We start from the raw sequence: 17,183 nt of genomic DNA, 5'->3' as shown, positions 1-17,183 counted from the left end.
TAGGCATGGTAGCCGTGGTGTCATCAAGAGAGAGATAAGGTAGACTTGGAAAGATAAAGCTATCACTTGTGGGGCCCGATTGTAATGAGACCCTTGGAGAAACAACAGATGGAGGATACATCAGAATTATCGAGGGAGTCTCCATTTGCGATAAGGTTGGTTGCTTAGCCGTCCCTGTATCCAAGACTTTCATGAGACTCGTTGAAGGCATGTGGATCCCTTTGTTTTGCCTCTCTAGCTCAATAACCCTATGGATCACATCACAAACTCTTTGTTTGATCCTCTATGCTAGTAGCACCCGTTGTGGATTGTAGGACATCTAACCAACCCACGTGATAGGTGTGACCTATGTATAGATCGGTTAGAGTTTCCGTTTGTAGTTCGTACTCTCAGTTCTTATTTAGGAACACTCCATCTAGGATTGAGGTGCTAGGGATGTCCTTTGAACTAGATGCAATGTGGCTCTCTATGGGTTGACCCTTAGTGGTTGCTAATTCAAGAGCACTCGATTGCTTGCCTAGCATGGATGTTGGCATAGGGGCTTTCGCTTTTAACTCTCTTTGTTGCTCTTCCCTACGTAAACTCTCGATTTCCTTTTCCCTAGCCTCAATGATATACCGCTCAACCTCTTGCACTTTGGCAAGGATTCTACCATCCAGTAATATAACCTCGAAGGAGAATAGCTCTAAAGACTCAGGGGGTGCAGTAAATGGAGTATTGACGTGTACACTCCCAAGGAGCATGGGGTCTATGCTTGTCATGAATGGCAAATTTACTTCCCCACCCCCCTTATTTACATCGTTAGCTCCATGTTCGGAGCGAGTGTCTCTACTAAAATCTCCCTTCAAGTGGCTAAGCATGCTCGGCCCGGACCATGGGCCATGGCATGCATGTCTTGGCTTGAGCTATTTAGATTAGGCATTGGGTAACCCTTCATGATGTCGTAGTCAAAGGAAGAGTCACTAGACGCAATATGTGGGTCCTGAGTGGTACTACCTTGGGTTCCCGCTGAGGGCCTAGAGATAAAGTAGAGGAATAATGAGTGCACGCGTAAACGGAGACACTCTCTATGTGCTCATCCTCTAGCACATGACCAGAGCGTAGGTGCATGCGACCTCAACACTCTAGAAGTGTTGGTGAGTGCCCGTGAAGGCCGCTCACCTAGTTTTTTAGGTGTTTACAATCCAATTTTTTAATTTATTTTTGGTTCCTTTTTTAACCAAGCCACTGAATATGGCATGTGATAGCTCAAAATGAGCGTCTTGGCTAGGGAGACGTGTGGTGCTTTACAGTCCCTGATTCGGTTACATACAGCCCTCGGAATCCTAAAGCTAGTCTTTTCCTAGGTGGAAAGAGGGCTAGAATTAGTAAGTCCAAAGGGTAAGTGTGAGGGACTGGTGGAGGACTTGAGGAACTTGTCCCATACGCCCTCCCTTCACTTGAGGTCCTAGTCTTTAAATATAAAGTAGTGTATATAGTATATCATAAGACTAAGACGTGGGCCTAGGTCTCGGGACTCGGGTCCGATCCCGAACCTTTCTTTTAAGATAAAGTTTTTTTTATTTTCTTTTTTGTTTTGAGTTTTTTGTATAGTTTCTTTTTTTGTTTTGATTTCTCCCAAATATTTTGAGCGTTTTTATTTTTATTTTTTTAAATTTTAAAAAAAAACTTTTTTCAAAAAAAAAATCAATGGATAATGTTGCGCGCGGACGTTGAGCTCACACGTGCACACAATAGCTGTGTCTAACTCTATCTAATCTCCTTACAGCAGCTGACACACAGCAAACACAATTAATTCACACTAATTACCTCTGCTAACACACTGTCGAACACAGAACTGCACACTCACAGACAGTCAACCTTCTCACAGTTTACTCTACTGCTCTCTATATACTACACATTACTGGTTTAAACACTAACTAACAGATTTGCTAACCTTGCACATTATAGATCTAACAAATCTAACAAAAACAAGTACAATGTAGTACTTACAGAGCTTACATAAACCTGCTAAAATTGCACATTATAGTCACTTAACAGTTCTCACATAAACTCACACAAAAGCAGGAAAACAGATGGAAGAAAGGCTTCCAGAGGTAGCACTGAGTGCTCCTCAAGCTTAATGCAAGGAAGTCCCCGACAACGGTGCCAAAAATGTGCGCTTTGTCACACGTTGTCAAAGGCTGGGAACTTGCATGTGCACTGTGTGCGAGCCTCGAAAGGCTGCAAGCACACAACTAGAGAGTCCTAGCAAGCTCAAAGAAACAATGATGTGTCACTCACCGCTCAATGCTTCAATCATGAAGGATCCTATGTTATGAAGAAGAAGGAGCCACCATCGATGCCGTGCTCAACCACCGATGTTGTCGCAATGCTCGATTACTTTCTCTCTCTCTCTCTCTCTCTCTCTCTCTCTCTCTCTCTCTCTCTCTCTCTCTCTCTCTCTAGCATACACACACACACATACATACACACGTGAGCACACAAAGGAGAAGGAGATAGAGATGGAGAAAGAGAACTTCTTATCTTACACCTCCAAGAATGAGAATTTTTAGGTTTTTCTTCTTTTTTTCAATAGCTCAGTAAGCCACAAACCTTGCACGGAGCTTTTGTGAAACTAGGCCAAAAATCTAGGATTGGAAGGTATATAATCTTGTGTAGAATGCCTCTTTGAATGTCTACCTGTAGCATGAAGGCAAAAAAAATAACTCTAGCATATAACCCATGAAGAAATTTATTTGCTTAGATAAGTCATAGTTCATGCCCTTATTACCCTCGAGGATGGGCATACAAGTTGTATCAGCCATGTCCACCTCTCAAAAACACCTTTTCAAAGACAAAAGAGTTTTTATCCACCAAGCGCAACAGGTCCACAAAGGGTTTAGTAACATTGACAGCCTCTTCCACATTTCTCCAAAACACTGGAGAGTTGATCAAGGTGATGAACCCTTAATGTTGTAGCTTGGTAGCTGGGATATTTGCTAAGCCATGTATCCCATCACCTGTTGGCAATTGTCTCCACCAATTCATGTTGAACATCTTTTAGCATTGACGACACATAATATGCAGTAGCAAACCGAGTCGCACAAAAGATTTGTAATGCCTTGTTAGGCAACTTTGTTCTAAACATAGCATATGAAAATTGATGCTCTCTAATGAACTTTACTATTGTGTTTTCTTCCAACAAAGTAGTCTATATTTTGTCAAGTTTGCCAATGTCTTTCAGAAGCAAATGATAGTATATGCACCACATGGTACCCATGTTAATTTCAGGTACTTTTCTTGAATTGCAAGACCTCCAACTTTGTAATTTGTAGCATTGTTGGTGATGATGGATGTCACGTTATTTGGTCCTCCAGATTTTGATATGGCACGCTCATAGATCTTTGAAATAAGGAATGGTTTTTTCTTTCAAGGACGTGTCAATGGCTTGTAGAAATACTGACACTCAGGGACAAATCAACCTCACATTGATTAAAGCCTTTTTCTGACAATTGGTCCATCCATCCAAAGTTATAGTACATCCAAAACTGGGAACATATTCCAACATTGCACGTTGAAGGATGCGGATGCGGAGTGCAAGAGAGGTAAGGAGAGAAGGGGAAGAGGAACGGCAAGGGGAAGGGGAAGGGGAAGGGGAAGGGGAAGAAGTGAACACATTCCTATTTTTGAGTGGAGCTATAGAGAGTGAAACTCTCTCTCTCTCCTTATTTCCATTATAACCAAAGAGTCAAATGGACCGGCGCCGGTCACAACCTGGCCACAGGGCCTCAAACCCAACAATCTCCCACTTGAAGGCCAGCGTGGCCCAAGTAGCTAAAGAATGTAGGAGCTACGATGTACAAATGTACAAAACGTGAAGCATGACCCTAGCTTCACCCTATGCCCACCATCTCTATGCAATGTGCAAACCACTCTGAGGCTAAGCTCTTTGTTAAAGCATCCACTAGGTTTTCATCTGTGTGAACTTTGACTAACTCAATGCATTTTCTAGCCAAAATATCCCGTACCACATGAAACCTGACCTCTATGTGTTTGACTTGGAGTGAAACACGGGGTTCTTTGCTAACACAATCACACTCCGATTGCCACAATGTAGCACTGGAGTCTAGTGTTTATACCAACGTCTCCCACTAGACGAGATAACCACACAGCTTCCTTACTAGTATTGGAAACTACGACATACTCTGCCTCAATGGTGGAAGACAAAGTGCAATTCTGGATACATGATCTCCAAGAAATTGCCACTCCAATGAACAAGAAAACATAGCCATATGTGGATTGCCTAGTGTCCACACAACTTGCACAATACGAACCTGTGTATCCAACTATGGATGCATCATTGTTCCCATAGCATAAGCACTTGCTAGCTGAGCCCTTGATGTATCTCAAGATATGCTTCATTGCTTCCCAATGATTTTTGTATGAATTTGCCATAAACCTAATGATCACTTCCACTGCATATGCAATGTCTATTGACTGTGTGCTAACCATATTGAACATGAGACTGCCCTGCCAAAGAATATGGCACCTTTGCCATCTCTTCCTTTTTAGCAATCAATTTGGGAAAATCATGCTTACTAAGCTTTTTGTATGCTGTTGTTGGGGTACTCAGTGCTTTTCCCCCTTGCATATTTTAATCGTTGCAAGACCTTGTGAATATACTCTTCCTACGAAAGTTCAAGTATACCACATTTGCGATCTCTCTTGATAAGCGTACCAAGAAAGTGATGTGCATCGCCAAAATGTTTCATAGCAAACTGCTTGCTTAAGGCATCCTTGAGAAGTGCAATCTCATTTTTTGACTTCCCGGGTATGATCATATCATCCATGAATGAGCCATGGTAGCTTCCTTTTGTTTGGAAGAAATATGAAACCTAGACATATTCCTTCTATATGTTGTATAGGGGTGTAGCACTTATACTTACTACCTTACAAATGGTTTGTCTAAGAATGGGTAGAACTTACTTACTAACAACCTTTTATGTTACAGGTGACTCCAAAGTATAGATTGGCAGCACGTATGAGCATTGTCTCACAGACCCTAAAAAAAAGCAGCAATTAATGCCAAACTCTCTAAAGTCATGAAACAGGTATATGTGGCCCACTTTGAGGCTAAATTGCCCCATAAAACTCGCCTCCGACCTTATCTCATGGTAGCTTGCAAAGCAAAAGGAGCTCCAAAAGGGTCCTTTTTTCCTATAAATGAAACCATATCTGATTAATTGAGTAGCTTGGACTTTCTTATTTCTTATTATCTTTGAAAGAAATTTAGTTGGGTGACATATATAACATGTGGGATACCCATGCTGCATACGATACCAATGCTAACTGAAAGTTGTGTTGTTTCCATGGGTGGGTACCTTCTCAACTATGGTTTTCAAAGTTCCTTGGATTGAAGATGGTGGATTTATATATCTTCAGGCTCTTAATTCTTCTTGTACAAGTTCGTTCTGTACTATGAATGGGAATTATACCACCTTTTCACTGACATAGTTTCTAGATTCTTTTGTAATGTGAAAGAATTCTTTGGTGTTTATGATTTATTGTTACTAGAAAACACACACACACACACGCACACATGCACGCACACAAAGCAAAAATCTTTAGTAAGATCTTGCTGAATCAATTGCATCTGCATCATTATTTGCAAGCAAAGTTTCCTTCATTCTCTCTTGTAGATTCCTAATTTTTTATTTTATTTCAATTTGTGTTCTCTAATTTCCCTTTCTGTAGCCGTGGCTATCTCTAATCTCATTTTCCATAGTTTTCTCTACATCACTTAGCGTAATTTGAAGAGCAAGCTTTCAGCCAAGAAGCCCAACTTTGTACCTGTGAATTTTCATGAAGGAAAAGAATTTGGAAGACATGGTGCAAGCAAACAACATCAACCTTGTTGTAGTCTCTGATCTCATTTGCTAGGAACATCAAAATCCGAATTATTGGTATTTCAAGCACACTAGAGTTGACATCAAGAAGGAAAATTACATCAACCTACAAACAAAAAACATCGGGGAGAATACTCCGCTATGCTACGACACAAGTAGCTAGTTTAGAAATATTAGGGTTTCCTACCCCTGACTAGGAAACTTGTCCCCTCAAGGAACATGTTGTGCTTGAGGATCTTTTTACATTCTTTGCAAAGTTAATATAGCATCTCTATTGACAATTGTGAGTATGGCCTACTTTGCATGTGGATTATCTTACCAACAAAAACTGAAATATGTGAGTTGCATGGATATACATTTATGAGCTCATTGTTACTTTAAATAAAAATATTAAGCCATTGCATAAGGTAGAAACTACTTAACTTGATATGGTAGCCAAAATAGCACATATTTTTTAAAAAATTCAAATGAATTCAAGTAGTGTTTTAGCACAAAGACTTACTAAGAATTAGTAGTTTCATTGGAACAAGAAGTTTGAAAACTCATTGGAACAAGAGCGACCACCAAACATCCTCGCATAAAGTCTCTTGTATCTCTAACAAGGTTAAGATTTTTTTCCTTTTGATTTGCAATGATGTTTAATTATTCAGTCCTTTGTCTTACATTGTTCATTATATAAAAATCACAAAGTAAGTAGTTACTACACTTATACATGGACTATTCATGGGCCATGGCATCCCATAATTTAAACCACTTGCCTCAAGTCACTAATGGAAAGGAAAGGTGTACCGTGCATAAGTAAAATGCTTTTACATGAGAAAAATATCCTATGTAATTTGCTGAAATGTTTGTCCTTTTTGGTTTAGTCCACAAATTGCTATCAAATATTTACTCCATGCCTTCCGTTCTTTTTAAGCTATCAAACACTATTGGAAGCTCAAACATAATATGCACATAATATTTTTGAGATATTTTTGGCACCTTCTCCATCTCTATTACACACTGGATCATATCATGAAATTTCATGCATCTTGGAGATTTTAAAATCAATGAAATGATTGATTTGAAAGTCATGGATTCATGCTTACCCTCATCACTAGAGGTTAAATCCATAATTGTTGTTTTTGGCTCAATAAGAGGAGCCTATTCAAACGTTGCAAGTTCTTCTTTATCATAAAAACGTTTTTTGCTTTCTTCATTATTAAAAACATACATCAACTTAAAATAGTTTTCTCAATAACATAATCATTAGTTAATGATGTATTGTATTGGAGGTTACCCTCCACATTCCATTTTAAAGGTAGTGTCACATGAATGCTTTTTAAGCCAACTTGTATAATGGATATTGATAAATATTTGTTTTATTGCAAGGTGACAAAAGCATAAGTGAACTATGGACTAGTACGAGAACGGATAGAAAATTTATGGGTATTTCATTATTAAATTGCTCTTTATGAGTTATGGTCAATTTATCTCAAAGCATATCATTTCTAATACTTTTGAGCATTCAAGAAATCTCTAAGTAAATACATGTAAGAGGAAAATGTTCATTGAGGATAGGGAAGGATAACACCCAAGATCATGTGTTCCTTTTCTGTCTTGTCATCTCTTCTCTCTCTCTCTCTCTCTCTCTCTCTCTCTCTCTCTCTCTCTCTCTCTCTCTCTCTCTGCTTGATGTAGCACTCCGCTCTAGGATTTTCACGTGCTCTTATAATCTCACTCACTCTCTATCTCTCTCAAATCTTGTGCCTCTCTTGATTGTGTGCAAGTGCCATTTTCCAAGTGTGTAGATCTATGGATTTATCCTCTACAACATGGTATTTTGTGAATTTTGCAGGCACCCTATGCTTCCCGTCTCTTGTAGTGGTATCAAAGCCCAAGATGAGGCTCTCTCATGATGTGAAGACCAACAAAGAAAGACGTGGTAGGAACTAGTTGGTGAATAAAAAGATGTTTGCCCACACCAGTGAAAACTAAGTCTATTGTTATCTATTTCTATTAAAATTATTCACTCAATGTTTGACACAAGTGCATTTTGTTTGATTTGGTTAATATTTTTTGGTTGGGTAAAAAACACATTATGTAGAGAAGGGCTTGGTTTTACATACTGCAAAAATAAAGCTTGTAATGCAATTAGTTGAGTACAAGTTAGTAAATCAAGATAGAAAGGGAGATATAGAGTACACAACTTTTTTTTTTAATGCAGCATACATACAACATAATGGAAGAATAACAAGATATATGTTTGAGATAATGATGCAATACTTAATCCAAGGCTTTTAGTATAGGGTAATGAGGATTTCCTTGTGGAAATGAAGCGAGATGAGGATTTTGATGGCAAGATGATTAGGCAAGGTAACATATAGAGAAATTGGGGTACTAAGTCCATTGGGAATGGGGTCCGTGAAAGAAGGAAGAGGAGTAGAGATTTTTTCCAGTGGAGGTCTCTCGATTCCTTCATAGACTTTGTCTTTGGTTATGATCATTCACATGGCATCTATAGGATCAAGATTATCAATACTAAGATAGGCAACTCTCTCATAAATATATTGATCTCCATTATCAACAACCTCAACTTGCTCCCAAAACTCAGGGTTTCCCAAGTCTTTCCGAGCACATCATTTATGGTGGATGTCCACATAGATTCTTGCTCCCTTACTATTAGTGTAATGGTAGTACAACTGCATGTTCAGTGAAATTTTTGGTCTTCATGATGTGCCCTCTCCACTTCCCTCACTATGATAGCTCATTTTCAAAGCTTTCTTGACCATAAGGATAATGAAGGCGGGTTCAAAAGAAGTGTTAGAGACCACTTTTTTTTGCACGGTTGATAAATGTTCTAGATTAACCTGATTGACGCTTTCCTTAGTGGACCCTCAACTCACTTGATCTATTTGGCAGTCTGACACCCAACCGATACCATGCAAAACAAGAACAATTTAGGAATTTCAAACCTGGCATGCTACCTAGAATTCTTTGGATCCCTTGGAACATTTTTCCGTACAACTCTTCTCGTGCACCAATTGTTGGCTCCCTTGTAGCATAGCTCCAACGAATCCAAAGAATGATCAAATTGTGGATGGTAGCGGCCCGTTGGCTAGGGCATGGAAGCATCACACATGGGTGAGTGTGTGAGAGTAATGAGTAAGGAAAGAGTGGGAAAATCATGAGAGTCCATCTAGATTGGAACCGGACATTGCATAGGATCCTACGTTATAAGTGGGAGTGCATTTGTTTATAGGATGAGATAACTGGGGTGCTGGTTCAACCAGATATCTTGCCACTTGGGATGTAGCATTGTAGGGTCGATTGAGATATCTTCGAGAAATCTTTCTTTGATTTATAACAATTCAAACTTGATGAGTGGGAAGGGAAGAGCCTGTTGATGCCATTCTTCATTGATATTTGATCGTGTGAGAAGATTGACATTAATGGAATGCAAGATTTTCTCTTCCCACTGCATTGCCTCTTTTCATATTTGCTTTGTTTCCATTTCCACTTGCTTCTTTAGTGTTGTTTCCTAGGCTTTTGGGTGGAGTAGAGGGTTTGACTTCTTCTTGGGTAATCACAAGCTTTGGAAGATTTCCTTCATGAGTGATGATTTCTTCAAAGTTCATAAACTGCAAGGCATTCATATCCCCCATTGCTTTTTCTGGTTGATTTCCGTATGAGGTGGATGCTTGAGACTTAGGAGCCTCTTGAGCTTTTCTAAGTTCTTCCTTCAGCTACAATATTTCCTTCTGGTAAGCCTCTTCTCACTGCATGAACCCTATGGAGAGTTTGTGTAACATTTAATGGCCTAAAATCTTTTGTGTAGCGGAATTTAGCATGAACATAGTGGGCATTTCATTAGAGTTGATTCCTAATGAGAATTACAAGAGTGCTTGGGTGGAGAGAGCAACAAAAAGCATAACACCTAGTTAGATAGCATCGACAATACTTTCAAAAGAGAGAGCAATTAAGCTATTGACAACAGTTGAGGACCGGATTTGCATGGAGCCGGTCCCCCCTCCAAAAGGCTTTGTATTATGGTTTCTCCCATCAAGAGAGACATTGTACAATACAATTCTTTGTGTTCCTTCAAGACTAGCTAGTGCAATGAAGATGGAAGCTTCATACACCAAGCAAAACACTTAATCAAACACAACTTGAATTATCCCCGTTCTCAGACCCAAGACCTCACACACCTTCGAAGATGGTGAGAGCTAGCAGGGTATGAGAGTAGATTGAGAGGAAAAAGAAGTATCTTACGAGAAAGAAGTACATCTCCTCACATAATCACTCATATTAGCATAGCTTAGCTTAGTAATTAGCTTGATAGAGAAGATGAGCATGCATTGAAGCTTGGCTCTTGGTTGGATTTGCATCCACATGCCAAGAGAGTGTTGATGTAGGCTTCTATCTCACAAGCTTGGAGTAGGTGATGAGCTCTCCATTAAAGCTTGGGAGGAGATAGAGTATTTTTCCTTCACACATGGTCAAGTGTGAGAGTGTGTGTGTCCATGTCAAGCAAAAATCAGCCCCCTCTCTCTCTTGGGCGAGCCCTAGCTGCTAAGTTAGTCTGGCTTTTGCCTCATTGGACCTCCCCAGGTCAAGCCAATAGGGATTAAGCAGCATAAGTGATAGCCTTCTGACATGTGTCCCCCTTTCCCCTTTTGTGAGAGCTTTAGATAATTAAATAATTAAACTAAACTCTCATTGGACCCCTTTGCCTCCTGGCCAATAGGAATCAGGCAAGCCATGGGGCTCCTGAATGCTCATTGGACCCCTTGGGAGACTGCCCAATAGTCTTCTAGGACACTTAATTCTTATTGGTTTCTTTTATTGAATGTTTTTAAATTAATTAAACTAGATTTACTCTAGCCTAATTCTCATTGGTCCACTTCAAGGGTCTTCCAATAGGAATTGGGCATACCTTGTGGGCATCTGGCCTAGGGAGCTGACATGTGTCCCTCATTCCCTTTGTGTAAAGGGAGCCTGTGTGTGTGTGTGTGGCTTTCTCTCTCATCCCCTAGCTTTGGGGCTTGCCCCCTCCCATGTAGGGATGTAGAAAGACTTTTTGGGCACACACTAAGCATCCAATTTTCCCTAAGGTTGACCTTTGGACACAACCTTTGAATTTTGGAACCTTAGCATTTTGGAAGTCTTAATGGGCTGAACCTTAGGGTCTTTTTAGCCCGTTGTTTCACATGGCTCTTTTGCAGATGGCCCCCCCTTTGGATCCCTATTTTCCCTCCTTTGGATCCCTACTGTGGCCGGTCTGCTAACTTAACCAATATTCTAGCTTTTTCTCCCTTGGCACTTCCCCACATTAAATGATCAGTTTAATATGAGAAAATCATTTAGGAGAATTAGATATTGATTATTATGACAGTTTGAGAGTTTACGGCACTACACCTGCTCCAGCTTTATTTTTATTTCAAGATCTCTAACTTTCTTCTCAAGTGATTTGTAAGCTTCATCCATGCTTTGTAGTGCAGCAATGGTGGGGTTATCTTTGAGTTGGTTCACCATTTGGTTTTGTTCTTGGCAAGGAGATTCCAACTAGGCCAGGTGAGCATTTGCAATGTTTAGGTGTACTTGCAACCTTTGACCTGACAATGTGGAGTCCTATAATGCCAATGGCTACCTCTTGAAGCTGTTTCTCCTATAGCTCACTCTTTGTCCTTAGGGTTTCCAATTCTATTTCGGACTTTACAACCAAATTTTCTAGTTTCTTGTTTTGTGCATCAATGGCCTCTTGGTATGCTTCATTAAAGGATTTGGATATGTCAAGCCTCGTATTGGAGTGCTCTAGACACTGATACATGTTATGAAGCTATTGATGGAGAGCATAAATTTCCTCTTTCATCATGTCCATCACTTCATGACCATACTGGACATACTCAACGATCTCTTTCAAGCTCTTCATCTGTCTAGCAATTTTTGCTTCAGCCTAATTTGATGGTGCAGTCTTATCTTCCACCGAGAGTACTTCACTGGGTTGATCATCTTGTTCTTTTGCAAACATCTTTGGAGGTTCTGCATGTTCTCCCAAATATTCTACATTAGGAGCATTGGCTCCTTGTTGAGGTTGCGCAATTGGAGGAGTTATGTGTGGAACTTCCTCATTGTTTCCTTGCTCCTATTCAAGTTAATCCTCTCATGGTGGTGCTGACTCTTCTTCTTGTTTCTTTGCTTGTTCTCTTTGGTGCTCTTCTCTTTCATAAACATATTCCAATCTTTCCAGAGGATCATCATGTAGATAGTACAGGGCATTCTTGGTTTGGGGTTTAACTAACTTGGGTGAAGGTTTCCATTTCATTTCAAAATTGCCTTTAAGCCCTCTTTTGAGCTCAAATGTGGCTGCTTCTCTTTCCATCCTTGCTCCTTATTGACTAGGCTCTTCTGGTGGTGCAATGGGATGTGGTCTTTTTTTGGGCTCCGTCTCATCCACTTTAGGTTTTCCTTTGATTCTTGTTTTTCTTTCTAGAAAGGTTTCCTCTTCCTCTTCTTACTCATTGTCACTTTTAGATGCCTTTGCTGCAACAACAGTCTCTGTGTTTTCCTCTTTTTTTGAGACATTTACAAGTTTCATCCCTAAGCTTGTGGCCATTGTTGGTGCTCTGGTTTGTACTTCTTCTTCGTATTCTCTTTTGTTGGCTATCCAGAAGTTCTCTTTCAAGCCTTGGTGGTAGGTGTTTTGCCAAACCAATAGCATGATATGCTATCCTTGTGAGCACCTTTGGAGCCCCCAAGAAATAAATTTTCTCTGGCTTCTTTACACAGACAGTGATGTGTATACTTACAGGTGTAGGCATGGGTGATAAAGCAAATATGAATATCCATTCCAAGCAAGGAGATCCAAGAAGTGTATTTTTTATGTGGTTATGAAGGCATAAGAGTAGAGATTTTATGCTGTAAAAAAGGTTTTTACATGTGTAAAGGCTCTTAGGACATGAACGAAACTTGGGTAGAAGAAGACATGTGGTCAATGGTAAAAAACAAAGTGGTGTGAGAGACTTCACACCTCTGCATGAGAGAGGCCAAAAATTCTTAGCTTGTAAATTTTTTGTAAAACTGTTTTTTTGTGAAAACGGGCCGCTAATTCTACATCGATTAGGAGATATTTAGTTTTTGTACTCTACTATATTAAGGAGGGCTGCAGAAAAAACAGAGAAGGAGAGAGCTTTGGTTGTTGTATGCTCCACCATAGACCATCAATTGAAGAATAAGCAAGCTCTGATTGTGTTGCGTTCAGGAGAGTTTTTGTACTCTACTATATTAAGGAGGGTTGCACACAAAACAGAGAAGGAGAGAGCTTTGGTTGTTGTATGCTCCACCATAGACCATCAATTGAAGAATAAGCAAGCGCTGATTGTGTTGCTTTCAGTGTTGTTCCCCCTCCCCTTTCTTCTCTTCTGTTGTTGCGTGGTGTTTCTGGGTGTGTGTAGGCAGGTGTGGCCCCCCGATAGTATGATGTGCAGAGAGAGAGAGAGAGAGAGAGAGAGAGAGAGAGAGAGAGAGAGAGAGAGAGAGAGAGAGAGAGAGAGAGAGAGAGAGAGAGAGATAATGTGATTGTATGCAAGAAAAACATGTGTTTATGGGTGTGTGGTCGATTGTGATCCATGCAAGTGTGTGCGCATTGATTTGGGTGTAGTTGCAAGTTCGTTTGAGAAAAAAGTGTGTATGTGTGTGTAGGATTCTGTGTAGATCGGGGTGTAGCAGAAGCCTTGGGCTATAGAGAGGCAAACATTATGTGTGATGGGTGTGTTCCCCCTTTCCCCTTTCTATCAGCGTTCACATGGGAGTTCACAGCCCTTTGGGCAAAACTAATCAAGGTTACTACTGCTGAAAATGTGGATTATCTTAAAATGAGCAACTTTTTGGACTGCTTGCATGAAGAAGTGAAAGACAAGGTGGATTTGGATGACCCGAGGTCATATAACAAAGCGGTGCCTCTAGCAAAAGGGCTGACCAAGAAGATATTGAAGAAACAGTAGGCGAGGCAGGTTTTGCCACTTGTGGTGGTGCCAAGGCGGATTGAAGCGTGGAAAGTTGAGCAGAAAGTGGTGCAGAGAGAAGAGCCAATGCAAGAGGAGCCAAAGGTCTTATGGCTGCAGAGAGATAGAGCCGTGTCGATGCTAAGGATTCTAGAGAGGGCCACTCCAATTATGAAAGAAGAGGAGGTGGTTTTAGATCGATCAAGAGAGGTGCTATCAAACCAAGGTATGGATGGTCAAGATCCTTCGAAGCGTGTGAGCAGTCAAAGAGTACGGTTTGTAGAGGAGGTCAAAGTGGTAGAGCCTGAAGAGATTCCTAATCTTGAGACAGAAGAGGAAGTGGAGACAAGAAAAAGTAGCTCCATGGATGCATATGGAAGTTGGGAAAGCGAATCCTCTCAATCAAGGTATGACAAGTTTGATCTCTTGCAAGTTCATAGAGATATTGTGCATGTGTATGAAGAGCAATATGGGATGCAAGTTATGATGCTTGATAGAGAGAAAATGTAGGAGCCTATATTTACCAATGATAGTATGCAGAGTCTTGCGAGAAGAGATGAAGTAGCCTTGCCTATGGAGGTAGACCATGAAGATGCAGTGTGGAGAGAGTTTCTCTCTTCCTTGTCCGAACTTGATGCATCAATACAACAAGTGACTGAAGAGCAGACAATTGGAGCGGATGAGAAAGTGGAGCTGGTAGATCTTGAAAGGCCAATTGACGAAGAAGTGCTTGAAGATGCTGACATTACAAGTTCCTTTGACTAGGTATGCATTGAAGAAAAAGATGATTGGGGTTTTGATAATTGTATGATTGAAGGGGATAAAGAGACACAGGTACTGGTGGACAAAGCTTTCCTATCCCAAAGGGGAGATCTCTAGCATGAAGAGTCTCACATTATATGGCTGGGAGGGAGGGTCAGGTATGATGTCAGATATGTCTGTTTTGAATGATGATTTGCTTGATGATGCTTGGATGGAAGTGGATTGCTTTTCGAAAGATGCTTGGAGTAAAGGTAGGCCATGGTCAGCCTATGATTATGATGGTCTATGTGATGAGGAAAGACAGAAAGTGAAAGGGTGGTGGTAATGCGTGTGCTAGTCTCCACCCAACCGTGCTATCTTATAGCCTCCCCCTAGCATACACACTGTTTGGCCATGCCGGTGGCCTTGCCCGTAAGACCCATGTCCTTACATTACCTCCCGCCCTTGGAGAATCTTTTTTGTCCTCGAAAATGAAGGTAGGAAAATGTTTCTTAAGTGCGAAGACATTCTCCCATGTAGAACCTTCCTCAGGTCTATCTAGCCATTTTACCAACACCTGTTGTCATACATGATGTCTCGTGCGAAGCTCATGAGAATCCAAAATCTTTTTGGGCTCATGAGGGATGCTTGGTTGTTCGATAAGGTCAACTAACACACTTGTGTCAATGACATTATCATTCTATCCTAGCTGTTTTTGTAAATGGCTAACATGAAAAACAGGATGAACTCGTGAGTGCTCTGGAAGAGCTAACTTATAGGCCACTTGACCTATACATCTCAGAATGGTACATGGTCCACAATAGCGTGGTGAAAGTTTAACAACTTTCCTTGTCTTCAGATTTTTTGAATGCTCTAGAACCTTGAGGAAAACCTTGTCTCCTTCTTCGAAAGTAGCAAGATGACAATGCTCATCTGCGTACTTCTTGTATTGATCTTGAGCTTGCTTAACATTTTGTCGAGCAAATCAAAGCAAAGATAGATCTTCGTTCAGGATACCACCAGGTGTGTATCCTTTTGTAAGATATTTTTAATACTGCCTTTAGAGCATGGTTTGGGCATTTTGAATTTTTGGTTATGCCTTTTGGTTTAACCAATTCTCCAGCTACATCTATAACACTCATGGATAGTGTCTTACGTCCCTATCTTGGAAATTTTTTTGTGTTTTCCTTGATGACATTCTCATTTATAGTAAGACTGAAGATGAACACTTAGAACACTTATGATTAGTGTTTGAACAACTACGAACTCACGCTTTGTATGCTAAGCAAAGCAAGTGTGATTTCTTTAAAATAGAGATACATTACCTCGGCCATGTGATCTCTTATTCTGGCATCAAGATGGACACTTACAAGGTCGCTGTCATTCTTTGATGGCCACATCCCAACACAATTGAGGAGCTTCAAATATTCCTAGGCATGGCTGAATTTTATCGGCAGTATATATGTGATTATGCCAAAATTGTTGTTCCTATGACGGATCAACTTAAAGCAAAAGGTAAGACCTTTTCTTGGGTAGAAGCCCAATAATGCAATTTTGAACAGCTCAAGGTAGTTGTAGCCACTGCTCCCATCTTAGCAATTGTTGACCCACTTAAGCCATTTGTGGTAGAGACTGATGCTAGTGATAAAGAAATTGGTGTGGTACTTCTCCAGGACGGAAGACCTATAGCCTTTGAAAGTAAAAATTTAAATAGAGCTCAACAAAATTATTATGTCTATGAGAGAGATCTCTATGCCATAATTCACGCTTTATGAAAGTGGCGACACTATTTATATAATGCCGAGTTTGAAGTAGTTTTTGACCATGAGAGTATCAAATGGTTTACTACTCAAACGGACTTGAAGGGCCGTAAGGCTAGATGGGTAGAAATTCTTCAAGGTTATGATTGTAAGCTACGATATTGCAAGGGGCGATATAATGTAGTAGCGGATGCACTAAGTCGGATGCCTTAAATTAATTCACTTGCTTTCATGGAAATAAAGAGTGGATTTTTGGAGTCATTATGTGGCAAGTGTGCACAAGATCAATCATATGCTAAAGTGTGGAGTGAAGTTTTAAAAAGGGAGCCCTCACACTCACATGTCTCTGTACAGTCAGATCAACATGTCTCTACACGCACAATAAAAACTCCAACACCTAGAGCTCCACCCCTACTCAGGAAGAGCTTAAGTGATGGAAGAATTTTTCCATTGATGATGGCTACTTACTTCAGAAGGGTAGAGTATGTGTGCCAAAGGACTCAGACACCGGGACCAAATCTTATTTGAGTGTCACAATAGTCCAAGTGCTGGTCATCCAAGTATTCGTAAGACGTATGCCTTAGCTCGACGGTAATTTTATTGGTCAGGCTTACATCATGATGTTCAAGAGTACGCACTAAACTACCAACAATGCAAAGTAAATAAGGAAGATCACCTCAAGGTAGGTGGCCTTTTACATCCTTTAGAGATTCCACAAGGTAAGTGGGAGAGTATCTCTATGGATTTTGTAGTAGGACTACCTACTACAAATCGTGGCCATGATGCCATATGGGTAATTGTAGACCGTCTCA

The sequence above is a fragment of the Adiantum capillus-veneris genome, chromosome 19 (genome assembly GCF_014529385.1).
Source record: "Adiantum capillus-veneris isolate H3 chromosome 19, ASM1452938v2, whole genome shotgun sequence".
NCBI classification, from domain to species: Eukaryota; Viridiplantae; Streptophyta; class Polypodiopsida; order Polypodiales; family Pteridaceae; genus Adiantum; species Adiantum capillus-veneris.
Note: the sequence above shows the minus strand (reverse complement) of the source record.